General features: G+C 47.0%; 1 protein-coding gene and 1 long non-coding RNA gene across 7 annotated transcripts in view; one reads left to right on the top strand and one right to left on the bottom strand.

The window, feature by feature from the left end:
• Window positions 1-354: 354 nt before the first annotated feature.
• Gm17769 (predicted gene, 17769) lies at window positions 355-2918 on the bottom strand. Its single transcript, NR_027377.1, has one exon. It is a non-coding gene; the product is annotated as a predicted gene, 17769 (long non-coding RNA).
• Window positions 2919-3001: 83 nt separating this feature from the next.
• Window positions 3002-14176, top strand: part of Adarb1 (adenosine deaminase, RNA-specific, B1) — a 127566-nt gene continuing 116391 nt past the window's right edge. For 5 of the 6 annotated variants that reach the window (NR_021486.1, NR_004429.1, NM_130895.3 and 2 more), the window contains exon 1: window positions 3021-3199. The gene's annotated coding sequence lies outside the window, so the exon portion shown is untranslated. Of the gene's footprint in view, window positions 3200-14176 lie in introns of all 6 variants that reach the window. The other variant, XM_006513064.2, reaches the window with a different exon arrangement.

The raw sequence follows: 14176 nt of genomic DNA, 5'->3' as shown, positions 1-14176 counted from the left end.
CTTGCAGTGCCACCTGACTTAAGCTCTCTGCATCCAATCTGGGACCCTGGGTTAGCACTGATGCTGGTACCCATCAGCCATTGCTCTTTACTACTAGTGCTGCTGTTTACTTTTTCCTTCCCTAGAAGCCCACACACTTTGATGGGGGCTGATCTAACTCCCAACTCCAAAAGGTAGAGCCTACTTGGCTCATTTTTTTTTTAATATAATGGGCCAGATGGCGAATATTTTAAGCTTTGTATATCACATAAGCCCATTGCATATTTCACCCCTCATTACAATGCGAACTGTAGAATAATTTCTTAGGTTGTGAAGTGCACAAAAGCGGGCCACAGATCTGTCAATCCCCTGTGTGATTTAATCATCCAATTTATTTCACCTCCTGGTATTTGAGGGAGGGTGTAAGAGTCAAGGGAGGTAGTCAGTATAACTCCACAGGAACACTGGCAGCAGTTCTAATTCCTGAGGTGAAAATACTCTTTCCTCCATCTTGGGCACCCTCACTACCATCTTCACTCATGCTAAAGGAACCGCTCAAATACCACAGGCCTCCTATTTCCTTCAATAAACTATATAGCCATACACACACACACACACACGGATATTGTTGAGACTTGCCCCCAGCATAGCTATAGCCATTTTGCTCCATGCTTGCCAGCTATTTCATATTGTTGCTGTAATATCCCTGGTAGTCATTGATGCAAAAAAATAATTTGACTCAGAGCAGGGTCATACTGACCAGACCACATACCCTGTTATGTTTTGTATGTTATGAGGCTTGTTAATTTTAAGAAATTCCACAGCCATAAGCTTCACTTAGGACCCATCAAATTAAAGTTCAATATGAGCTGTTATGTCTAAAATGGCTTGAGTCAGGGCTGACCACCAGGCAAGCACTTCCAGCACCTGTGTATGAGCTCATTGTGGTTTTTGTGGGCTTAGCCTTTGTAAGCTGGCCCTGAGAAATGTCCAGCTCACAGCTTTTTAGCTTTCAAGCCTGAGCTGTTGCCCTGGTCGATCAGTCTTTAGGTGTGTGTTCAATAAACCAACCTGACTGAATCGGTGTTCATGTGGTTTGTGTGGCGACTCCTGAACTACTGATATATATATATATATATCCCAATTCACATTTGTATGTGTTATGATTCCTAAGACTCCGCCATCAAGTCTTTCTGGTCACCAGTGATGGACCAGATTTCAGGTGGATCAACATCTTTCCTATAGATGGAATGATCTGTCCAGTTTCACAGCTATGTGTCATAGTGGGTTTGCAAAGTTCAAGTCCAACATACCTGCTCCTTACATTGAACTGCCTCCCAGTTATGCTATTTTCTGGCATCCTGACCTGTTCTACTTCCAGACTATGAAGATGAAGATATCTTTCTAGCCAATTAACCCATCCATGCATATGACACCACCAGACAGATACCTGGAGGCTGTCAAAATGTCATTTTCTAGCTTCTGTTTATGTGCTCTGTTATCTTCACTTCAAGCTAGTTTTTTTGGCAGTGTACACAGCAGAGAAAGAAGGTCATTCCACTTAATCCTGGTTGAGACCGCAGAGTTCTGTTTTTGCTGTAACAATCCACAATGAACCAAAGATCTATCAAAGCGACCATCTCAGATGAGCATACTTCCTTTGTCCAGATCTCTGTCTCTCATATGTACTTGTGTCAGATCAGCATCTTCAATTCAGTCAATGAGTCACAGGAACACAGGTGATGTGCACAGGGGATGAAAAGGCTGGAACTTGCTCTCTTGTGGCCAAACCACAGCCATTATGAGAAGCAACGAGAGCTAGCTTACTAACAGTAGGTAACACATGACATAAGGGAGTGAGGTCATCTATGAAGCAGAGATGAACCAAACCAGCTGAACACTGCATAAAAGCTGCTATTCATCAGACTTACAAACCATGACTTTAAGTTACTAAGTTCTGGGGTAGTGTGATACCTAGAAACAGACACATTTGTCCTTGTGCACATACTTGTATGTGAAGCTTGACATCCTGGTAGGTGTTCCAAGAGTGATGATCTCTACTTACTTGCCAACAAGTGCACCCGTAGGCACTGCCTGGTGCCCACCTTTTAGGCAGGCTGAAGAATTCATTGAGTGGCTAGCTGGTCCAAAGGACATGTTTTTGTGATGGAAGCAGATGTGGACCGGCTACAACACTACTCCTGTGGTCAGTTCATGCTTCCGATTCTGGACCTCTCCAGGCCCCGTTCTGGGCATAGCACCCCAGGTTAAGACAATCTGGCGAGGAACCACACAAGTTGTTGACCACATCTTGGATGCTCGACACAGTACTTTACCTACCTGCACTTGTCTTTTACTAGACCTTTTTCTTTTTAAACAAACGTGGAAACAGACAATGCAAGCACAAGACACATCTGGTATGCCTAAGAGGTGGCAGAGCCTGAACTTGACCCTGGGGTCTAGGTTAAAAACCGGCCATCATTTCTAGTGACCACCAGTAGACACCCTGCTTCACAAAATCATGTCCCTGCTCCTCTCCCTACTTATTTTCAAGGTCTACGGAGGTGGGTGTCAGTGGCCAGGGCCAGCTCTCAAAACTGGACGAAGGCCCAGGGACGATTCTTGCGGGATGCCAGGGTACCACGTACGGGGTGTAGTAGGTCTTCAAGCGGCGGTCACAGTCGCACTTCAGTGGCTTCGCTCTGATTTTCCCTGCCCCATTCCCAGATCCCACAGGATCTCTAGGATCCTTGGTCCCACCTGTCCCCTTAGGTCCCATCCGAGGCTCCTGCCCGCGAGTTCGAGAACCCCGCCCCCGTCGATCTTCTCGGTGCGTGTCGGAGGCTCCCTTCCGCTTCGAGTCTCCCTAGCGACGCACGACCTGTTTTGGTTCTAACCGCTAACCCTCGCAGTTCCCGCCGCCGCGAGCGAGTCCGGACGTCGGCTCCGGGCAGGAGGCGCGCACGTCAGCGTGGAGCGCTGGCTCCACCCCTGCAAGCGAGCACGCGCGCGCGGCTGCGGCGGCTGGGGCGGGGCGAGCCGAGGGGGCGGAGCCGCCGGCGCCGAGGCTAGAGGCAGAGGCTGAGGCAGCGGCTGAGGCTGAGGTGGCTGAGGCTGAGGCGGCGGCGAGGGGCTCCTAGCTGGGGCCGCGGGGCTAGCCGAGGCCGCCGCAGCGCCCAGAGCCAGACGCCGGCAGCCCGCGGGCGCAGCGTGAGCGGAGGTAAGGCGGCGGGGACGCGGGCGGCCGCGTTTATGTAAGCGCGGGGCAGGTGGCTGAGGCCGCGCAGCGCCGGCGGCCGCGGACCTGACCACCGACCCCAGACCCTATGGTGCGGGGCCCGGGCCCGCGGCGAGCTGCGGGGTCCCTGGCGCATCCCGGGCGGCGCGCGGAGGGCGGGCCGCGGTCCTCTTGGATGCGCTGCGCTGCAGGAGGAGGCTGCGCCCAGGACGGCTCGTCCGCTCCTGGAGGCGCCGCGTCCGCGTGGGATGCGCTGCGCCGCGGCGAGCCGACCGTGCGCCTCTCGGACAGGAGGTTGTGCCCGCGGAGAGGACCCTGTACTCCAGGGAGGGGACCTGTGCCCATCAGAGAGGAGACTGCGCCCGGGGAGGGGAATGGTGTACCGGGCGGAGGGGACCTGTGCTCCGGGGAGGGGACCCTGTACCCCGGGAAGGGACCTTTACCCAGCACAGGGGACACTGCACACCGGGAGGGGGACCTTGTGCCCTGCAGAAGGAAAGCTGCGTCCGGGGATGGGGACCCTGTATCCTAGAGAGGGGACCTGTGCCCTGCAAAAGGAAAGCTGCGCCCTGAGAAGAGACACCCTGTGTCACTCTGAATCTGTGTCCGGGGATGGGGACCCTGTGCCCTGCAGAAGGGACCATGTGCTTGGTAGAGGAAAGGTTGAGCTCTGTATTCTGCAGAAGGGACCAGTGCCTAGCAGAAGGGAGGCTAAGCTCAGGCTGGGGGGTGGGAACCCTGTGCTCTGAGGAGAGGAAGCTGCACCAGGGGATGGGGACTTTGTGCCCTGCAGAAGGGACCATGTGCTCCGCAGAGGCGAGACGGCGCCCAGAGGAAGGGCACAGGGAGGGAACCCTGTGCCCTGCAGAGTATACTCTGAACTCCGAGGAGGGAGACCCTAACCCTATATCCCACAGAGGGAAAGCTACGCCCAGTGAGAGCATCTTGTGTCCTGCAAAGGAGACACTGCGCTCCCACGGGGTGGACACCGTAACCTAGGTGAGGCAGGCTGCTTTTTTGGTGGTCCATGCCCCTTCCGAGGGCTCAGAGCCCACATGGGCGCCGAGCGCCTGGGAGACGAAGTTCCGAGTACCCAGCGCGAGTACCCAGCGCGTCTGCTGTTTGTGGGAGCCATCTGGGACATTAGGGGTTGGAGGTGAATTTTGACGCGCACACATAGGCAAGAGGAAAATCACTGTGTGGTGTCTGTGTGCAAGGGAAATGTCAGATGGGGCTGTGGACGCTAGACTAGTGGCGCCGGAGTCGCCTTTGGAGGACCAGAAAAGTGTTCCGTTCGGGATTTATGAGGGGGATATCCGCACTGGAGTGTCTGGTTGGAGGTCAGTGTTTTCACCTAGCAGGTTTGGGTTACTTCTGATGAGGGCATCCTTTTTTTTTTTCTTTTTTTGAAAATCATTTATTGTATTCCATTCTGGAAGTATAACGAAAAGAAGCCCGATAGCAAACTTGGTCTTTTTACTGGTAGGTGCGGTAATTAAGATGATCAAACATTAGTTTTTACTGAGAATAGGAATAATGTATTAACCCTCTTTGTTCCTTTGAAAGGAAGCTGCATTTTTCCAAACCTGTTTTTGTCTCAAGACAAAACTGTTTGTAAAAGCCAGCTGTTTTTGTTTTTTGTTTTTTCTTTCTCCGGGGATGGATGAAACTTCTTTACCCTTCTTCCTTGAGACAGTTCCCTGGAGGGAAAGAGAGAAAAAAAAGGAGGCAGAAGGTAGGTTGGGACAGCTCCTTTTGGAATGAGAGAATTAATGGTCCCTTGGTACAGGATCCTCCAAGGGGCAGATTCACAGCATGGGCCTCCACAACAGGAGCTTGATAAATAGTGGATGAGACACACTGGGCTGGGTGCTGTGATCCCACAGTGGTGGGGAGGTGGAGTCCACAGGCTTTGAAAGGAATGTGTTCTCCATGCCTGTTAGATGTCAAGGGGTTTCAGAAACTGGGCACACTCAGCTACTTCCACGTCAGCTGTGACGCTCCAGTTGGAAGGAGCAAAGGAGACCTTTCTGCAAGGACATTGTTGAAGAGAGAAACTGATGACGCGTATCTTCCATGATGTGTCCATTCAGTCATTGCTGGTAGGCCCAGACAGGAAGATTAGCTACCAAGAAATAACATCATCCTGAAAGCACATCTTGGCTCATAGGCAAATTCACTTCTTTGTAAGTTTATGTGCCGTAAAGCATTTAAACTGCTTTAGAATTTTTTGGAATAAAAAAAATCCTTTAAACCCATCTTGTCCAGTGAGTGAACAGTCTCTAACTGGTCACGTGCTAGACCTCCCCTCTGGAGCTACAGCGCTGACCTCCACAGCACAGTACAAGAACCTACTGACAGTTTGCCTTCTTAATCACTTTAAGAGTTAGCGTTTAAAGATAAAATTGTATTTACCAAAGTGGAAAAATTTTGCTTGTAGGTTTAAAAAACGTAAGTGTGTACATAATACATCCAGGAAGACAAGCAATGCATGTGTATATAATACATCCAAAAGGTCTGTACCCTACTGCTCAGTTATCTAAGATGTTATTGTGTATGGCTTGTACATTGTCTCAGTAGTGGTGGTGTGTGTGTGTGTATAGTTGTGGTATATTTCAATATAGTTTTTTTTTTCTTGGTACTTTGGAGTGAACCAAGAGCCTAGGACATTCGAGGCAACTCACTAAGCTGCCCCAGGCTGGCCTTGAACTCAATCTATATGCAGCCCAGGGAGACCTCAAATTTTCAGTCCTCCTGCCTTAGGCTCCCCAGTATCTGGAATTATGGACCCGTGCCATTAGGCTCAGCTTTTAAAATATAGTGCTTTGAAGTTTTCCTTAACAGTGTAACAGCAGGATTCTTATTTATACAAGGGGCACAAGGAAGACCTGCTCATAAGTTTTAATCCAAAATTCCTTTATCAGTAAGTTGTATTTAAGAACTGGATTTTAGTGCCTTGAGTGCTGTGATTAGCCATGTAAATACAAAGGACCAGAGAATGCTGTTTAAATAGCTAGGAGGTTTTCTAGAGGCAACTTCTGAAGATTATAGTCAGTGAAGTTATGCATTCATTAGGGAAGTGGTCAAGGTTAGGATGAAGGCTCAGAGAGTCAGTTTTCTGTGTTACTTTCTAACATACGAATTTCCAAGTCCATAATTTGCTGTAGGGGAAATGGTTATGCCTAAAAACCTTTTATTTAATATGTTCCTAGTATGTGAAGGAAGACAAATAACTAGCAATAATTTCACTTAAAAATTATTCACTAAATCAGTGGTGCTCAACCTTCCTAATGCTGCGACCCTTTAATACAGTTCCTCATGTTGAGGTGACCTCCACCTGTAAGATTAGTCCCATGGCTACTTCATAACTTTAATTTTGCTTCTGTTATGAATCATAATGTAGATGTATGATACGGAGACTATCTAATATCTGACCCCCATGAAGGGGGTATACCCCCAAGAGGTCATGACCTCATGAGGTCAAGAACTTTTGCACTAGATTAAGATTCCTTATTCCTTGGTGAGTGTCTTTCTTGAGGTATGCCTTTTGTTTGGAGCGTGGATGAAGAAGATGCAGAGAGATTTACCTTGCCTTCCGTTGCAATTAGGATCATTAATATCAAGTTGTTGTTGCTTGCTTTTAAACAATTTGATAATACCGCCTGCTGTTCTTCCCAGTGTTTTTACTTATGTGGCGCTCTAGGAACATCTATGCCAGTGACTTTGGTTTCAGGCATGATGGGTTGAGTTCAGATGAAGCAGGAAGGGAATGAAAGTAGCTCTAGATCAGTGATTTTCAAACCTGGTGCTGTTTTCTTTCTCATCAGTGGTGCCCGTGTTCCAGGTTCTGTCCTGGTGAGTCTGGTGAGGTTCTGCCCACTTGAGGTTCTCAGTATGGGAACAGTGGCAGGGTGAGCAAGACACTAATGTCTGTGCACCCTGAAGGGCAAAGGAAGAAAGGCTAGGTGGAAGCAGACCGAATAGCTGACCAAGGAGTGTGGGGTACAGCCTGATGCAGCCTTCCAGGAAGAGGAGACTCTGGGGTAAAGGCCTTGACATGTGTTGTTAGCATCAGGGAGCCATTGTGGCCAGGGAGGGAGAGAGAGAGGCAGGAAATGAGGCTGGAGAGATGGGGAGGGCTGCTTCTTGCTGGAGTGTAGAAGCTGTGGTGAGGGATTTAAATTTTAATCCTAGAATGATGGGCGGTCTTAGGAGGGCTAGCCTGCCTGCTCTTCTCCCTCCCCCTTTCCCTTCTAGAGAGTTTTGAACAGGGCAGGGAAGGATGTGATCTGGTTTATCTTTCAACAGGATCATTCTGGCTTGTGGGTTTTCAGGAGCTTGTCATGTGCTAGGCTGTTCCAGGTGACTGTATGTTTGTCAGTTCAACCAGTAGACAGCCTAAAAGGTAAACGTTATTACTGTTCGGTTTTCTTATTAATTTATCTTATTTTTATGTATATATGGAGTGTAGGCGATGTAGAGATCAGAGGACAGCTTCTCAGATCGTCAGCCCTGAGTGCCAGTGTCTCTACCTGCTGAGCCATCTCTGGAGTCTGTTACTGTTATTCCCATGTTATAGATGGGGGTTGTCAAAGCAGGGAACTGTGAGGTGCTCTTTCAAGGTCACACAGTCAGACAGATCCTCTCTATAGCATGCCACACTCAGCCCCCTCACTCCAATACTGCAGGCAGGAGTGCCGGTGGAGGCCAGGGAGGAAGCCCTGTTAGAAGCCTGATCATTAGGCTGGGGCCCCAGCAAGGGGAAGAGGTGGATTCATCACTGTGTAAGATGCTTTCTCTGTGAGGTGCACCATTTTTTTTTTTTATTAATATACCTGACAGAGGAAGATGTGCCAATTAGAGAAGGGCAACCCTTTCTTACCACTTAGTGTTCATTTACACTCACTGAAAGGACCGACTTGGAGTGTAGATTATAGTGGTGCTTTTGTGCTTTCAAAAAAAAAAAAAAAAAGGATACTGAAGTAATACACCACAGCATGCTGCTTAGAGCTGAGTCTTCTGACTTTTAGCATGAGGTAGCACCATATTGGTAGAGTAGGAAGCCTGGGGAAGGTTGTGTGTTTAGGGTAGGGATTAGGACTTGAGATCTGGAAAATGAATCCTGAGACCTTGCCTAGTAATCGTACCACATGCTTGCCTGGGTGTGGTGTTAAACTCTTAGCTGTGTAGTTCTTCTGTGCTTCATTTCTTTATCCTTAGTTCAAGGAGAATAGAATTTGTGTCTTGTGTATCCGTGGTGGTGGCACATGCCTTCAATTCCAGAATGAAGGAGGCAGTTTGGTGCCCGAGAGAAGTACATAATGAGATCCTGTCTCAAAAACAACAACTGAGAGAGAGAGGGGGTGGGAGGGAGAGAGAGAGGGAGAGAGAGAGAGAGAGAGAGAGAGAGGAAGAAAGAAGGAAAAGGGCATTGAGTCGATACACTGAGCTAATATAGAGGCCCTAGAATAGTACCTGACTAGCAGTATTTAAGACAGTTTGCTTTGCTTATTGTTTTTATGATTAGTCAACTGAATAGAGATTTGGATAGAAAGGAAAATTCAAGGTCAGGCTCAGGAAAAGGTTGGGCCAGATATGCAAATTTAGGTGTCTTTTTAGAGGATCGCTGCTGTTTCATTTCATAGACCGGACAGTGAATATGGATGCAGAGGAGCAGAGGTAGGTGCTGGTAGGGACTCTTGGCAAGGAGTCCACAGGGGAGGGGATGCCGGACTACGCTGCTGAAGAAGGCAAGCAGGAGGGCTCAGTGGTCAGGAGTCTAGGACATGAATGATCAGGTGCTTCTCAGCTTTAAGGGGTCTGGGAAATATTTCCTTGGATCTGATGAGAGGCAGGCCATCAATGACTTCAGTGGGTTTTCAAGCAGTGGGGAGAACGGACATTTGGGGCATTAAATGTGGATGACTCTCTAAGGAAGTTTTCTTTAAAGAGAGCAGACTCATGAAACTCAAACTGGGGGGCTTGGCTCCTGTGCATCTTGTTTTGGATAGTGATGGTACTATGGTCATGATTTGGTTGGAATGAATGTTGCAGGAAGCAAGTCCTTGAAAAGGTTCCAGGGGCTGAAGGGGAAAGGATGTTTAGTCCCAGCAAAGAGGTAGCTACTGCCTTCAGTTCATTCAAATGCATTTGGAAGACTTGCTGCCTGGATTAAGAAGAATGGCATAGAACTTAGAATACTGGTTTTAACAAGCAAACATGCCTAATGGCCTTCTTATGAGAGATTTATATGCAATGGAATTTTTCTTTATTAAAAAGTTCCCTGTCTCTAAGTGTCCTCAGTGGAAGGAGGTTAACATCTTAATTTACCAGATGTAGCCCTGATGAGCAAACCTGGCATCTGAAAGCTCTAGAGGAAATGCCAGCGTGCATTAGGGATGTCCCCCAGCCCCAGAGGAAGGTGACATGGAGAATGCAGACACAGTGACGTTCATCATGTTTAACAAAGCTTCCATTAGGTTGATGACATACCTTGTCTTAGTGGAAGGAGCCATATCATTGTCTAGTTGGAGATTTGAAGGTGGGGCTGGATGGACAGACATGTAGGGACAGGTGGTGCAGGCAGTGCAGGTTCTTTACCGCTTCCACATAATGTAGAGGTGGGGAAAGACAAGACAGTGGGTACAGGACTGGATTCAGGAAGAGGAGAGATGAAACAGAAAACACTAACTCAGACTCAGCTTTTCCTATTATCCCCTCATGACATCATTCTCAGAGGGGGGCAAGATTTCACTGTGTAAGCGATCAGCTCTGCAGCAGACACCAGCAGTATCCTTTGATTCAGTCCAGTTGGATACTGTCTGCCTGGAGATGGTAGCTCCCCTAGGCTAAGTAAGGGCTCTGTCCTTAAGATGGTCTCCTCTTTATTATCTGGACCTCTGGAACTTCTGACTGACCAGTGATCAGTCAGGATTCTCACAACCCTTCCTCAGAGTGGCTCCCAGAAAGTAACCACTTTATTCACATTTACAATTTCCTTTTTTTTAAAAGACTTATTTATTTATTTATTTATTTATTTATTTATTTAGTGTATGTGAGTACATTGTAGCTGTACAGATGGTTGTGAGTCTTCATGTGGTTGTTGGAAATTAAATTCCATGTATTTTGTTTGTTTCTTTGCCTTTTGAGACAGAGTCTCACTGTGTAGTCAGGCTAACCTTGAACTCACTGAGATGCAGCTGTCTCAGCCTCCTGGTGCTAGAATTTAAAGGCATGCACCATGTCCTAGTTGGGTTACTATTACTATGATAAAACACCATGACCAAAAGAAAATTGGGGAGGAAAGGGTTTATTTGGCTTATACGTCCATATCGCTATTCATTGTTGAAGGAAATTTGGACAGGAACTCAAACAGGGCAGGATCCTGAAGGCAGGAGCTGATCCAGAGACCATGGAGAGGTGCTGCTTACTAGCTTGTTCACCATGACTTGTTCAGCCCATTTTCTTATAGAACCCAGGACCACCAGCCCAATGATGGCTCCATCCACAATGGGCTGGGCCTTCTCCTATCAATCATTGATTAAGAATATGCCCTACAGGCTTCCCTATATCCAGATCCTCTGGAGGCATTTCTTAATTGAGGCTCCCTCCTCTCTGATGGACTCCAGTTTGTGTCAACTTGACATTAAATTTGCCAGCACAACCACCATGCCTGTCTCACACGTATTTTGATCATATTCACCTAACTCTTCCTTTTAGCTTCTCCCAGATACCTCCCACCTATCTATCCCCATCCCTTCCAACTTCTTGCTCCCATTAAACAATCCAGTGAGTCCAATTTGTGCTGATCATATATTGGTAGTTACAGGGTCATTCACTGGAGTGTGGTTGACCTACTAGGGCCCCACTCTTTAAGAAAAAACTTGTCTTTCCCTGCCCTAGAAGTCATTAACTATTAATGGTTTCTATTTTAAATTTATTTATTTAATTAATTAATTAATTTATTTATTTATTTATTTGTGTGTGTGTGTGTGAGAAAGACAAACAGAGAGACAGAGAGAGAGAACACAAACAGGGGTTAAGGAGTTCTTGTAACTGAGTGGTGATGCCAAGGGCCAGAAGAGTCTGGGAATCTTCAATGATGAACATTTTGTATCAGATTATCCACTAGTATATTATGTGTAGCATTTGTTTCTACTTACAGAGTCTTTGAAATATATCAGCTCATACCTGGTGGTAGTGGCGCACACTTTTAATCCCAGCACTCAGGAGGCAGAGGCAGGTGGTTTTCTGTGAGTTGGAGGCCAGCCTGGTCTGCAGAGTGAGTTACCGGATGCTCAGGGCCACAGAGAGAGACCTTGACTCAAACAAACAAAAACCAAGTGAAATATCACCAGCCGTCTGTAAGTCTTGAAATTTCCAGGCTTTGAACTGGCAGAGCTGGTGCTGCTCAGGGAGGTTAGGTCATTGCACCTGGCTCATGCCCTGTTCAGCCGTTCCTCGTAGGAGATCCCATGGCTGATACTTTTTCAGATCAATCATGAAAGTAATACAGAGAGGCTCAGTGACATCTTGGGAAAGTTGGGTGTTAGCTGACAGTTACTAAGCTCCTGTGTGTCATGCATGGTTAGTCTCGTCTGATCCTTATGCTGGTCTTGGGAGGACACAGTTACATGGGACTGCCACTGCCCCTTTTCATTGCTGGGAACTTGCTCACAGGGCTTACCCAAGTGGCTGCCTGCCCAATCTTTCTTTTTCCACTATGTGTCCTTTCCATTTGTTCTTGACTAGCAGCCAAGCCTGACCTCTTAATACAAGGCACATCACACCACTCTCCTGCTTGAAACCCTGCACCTGTTCCATCTCAGGTGCTCCCAGCCGTCCCTCTGACCCCTGTTCTGCCCTTAGCCTCTAGCTAGCTCTCTCATCTTTTTGCACACATTCCTATGTGCATGCTCTGTCACCCCTCTGGTTATCATTGTCATCTGCCTCTACCCCTAACACCCTTCATTTCACATACAACTTACCTGGCAGGAACAGAGGCCCCTGGAAGGCAGGACTGTTGCTCTAACTATCCTGAGGCCCAGAACAATGGCTGGCAGATGGCAGGTACTTTTAAATCCTTGCTGACTGAGGCAGTGACTTTTTCTTATTCTTTCTGTAGGTGGTAAGCAATAGAGCCTGGATTAAGGAAGCTGTCTGCCTCTGCAAACGTATGCTTTTCTGTCTTACGCACTGCCCCCCCCCCCCGCACCCTACTGTACTTGCTGAATCAGTCATATATTTATGCCCATATGTCTGTGTTATCTCCAGACTTCCTTGCTTTTCTTTGTAGAATAGAAACATTTCAAAACACTCAAAATTGTTATAAAATCACAAAGTACAATATAGTAAATTAATCTGTTGGAAACAGGGTGCTCACATCCTGAAAAAAAAAAAAAAGTTGTGCCTCAACAACATCATCTTACACTGTTGGGCGGTGTGTGGTTGGGATGCATTCCCTTAAGTGATAACAACATTGAAAGTCGAATGCTCCGGGAGGTTTCAGAAAAAAGCAGCCAGACAGAAATTAAAAATCTATGTGATTCAACTGTGCAGGCTTACAGGAATTAAAATTGGAGACGGTGCAGCTTATCAGCTGCTTGGTAGAGAACCAAGCAGGAGAGTGCTCCAGAATTTAGGGACTTGGCGGGAATAATCCAAGCTCGGTTCTGAATCTGCCCCAGCTTCCTTGATTGCGAAGTGGAGATGCTGAAGTTGTGGCTTCCAAGGTTCATTCCCGTTAAGGACTTGTGTGAGTAGGAGTGAAAACATGCTTTCTGAGAGTTTTGGGTACTACCCCTAATAGAAGTCCTGTGCAAGCGTAGTTAACAGCACATACCATGACCCTCACGTCCTGGCCTCTAAGGTTCACACTGGGCATGCAGGCATCCCATTGGTTAAATGACTATTAAAAGGGTATAGTGTTCCAAGAGGGATCCGAGGAATTGAGCCTGATTGGGCAGAATTGAAGGAGGTGAAGTAAGGGACTCAGGTTTTGTGTGGAAATAGGAGACAAGCCTCACAGAGCAGAGTTGGTCAACCCTTTTGCACTTCATTTGGTACAAAGGGATTATTAGGTTGTCTGTTGTCTTGAACCTAGCAGTTTTGTGAGTTTGGAGGTCATTAAGATAATCATTTAAGATTTAATTATCCCTAACCCTGACATTATTTACCAATTGGGCTAGAAAACAAAATCAGAAAGTCACACAGGTTTCCTCTGCTTTTGCTTATGGGCAGTGCACATAAATACAGACTGTTGTTGTTGTTAAAAAGTACAACCCGAGTACACTGACATCATGATGGCTAGCCTACCTTAGGTAAGTCGGTTCTATTGAGAAAAGGTATTTATTTGAGAATGCTGGGAGCCTGACCTCAGAGCCCTTCCAATCGGATGCCTCTCATGCTTTCTTTCTTTTTCTCTGTACCAGGCACCTTCTTCCTCAGATTTTTTTCTTTTTCTCCTAAGGTGGAATCTTGTGGTGGGTGCTGAATTGGCAGAGCCTGTCACCTTGCTGCACAAGAACAGGTAGAATTCTGTCTGCTGACTCAGAGAGAGGGCACTCAGTACCTGGGTGGCCCCTGACATGACCACCCCTCACCCCCAAACACACACCTCACACAAGAATGGGAGAAAGCCTTAGTGTTAACCTATACATGTTCTAGGCCTGAGTGCACATGGCCTGAGACCTATCTGTATGAAGGTAAAGGCTCCAAGAGAGTCAGGTACTTGGATCACAGTTCAAGGTACAGTGACCCGATTGTTCATGTCCACACTGTTCTAGATAGGAGGAAAATTAGTTACATCAAGTGCATGGTAGTTCTTAGCACGGTCCATGAATACAGATTGATCTCTTTCTGGGGAAATATCCACCCAAAATAACAATAGAGCTAAATTGTTATTCTGGAATTGAATTATCACTTTGTATTTGGGTTTATTAATTTTTTTTCTGTGTAACA

Source organism: Mus musculus, chromosome 10 (genome assembly GCF_000001635.26).
Source record: "Mus musculus strain C57BL/6J chromosome 10, GRCm38.p6 C57BL/6J".
Taxonomy (NCBI): Eukaryota; Metazoa; Chordata; class Mammalia; order Rodentia; family Muridae; genus Mus; species Mus musculus.
Note: the sequence above shows the minus strand (reverse complement) of the source record. Positions and strands in the feature narration are given on the sequence as shown.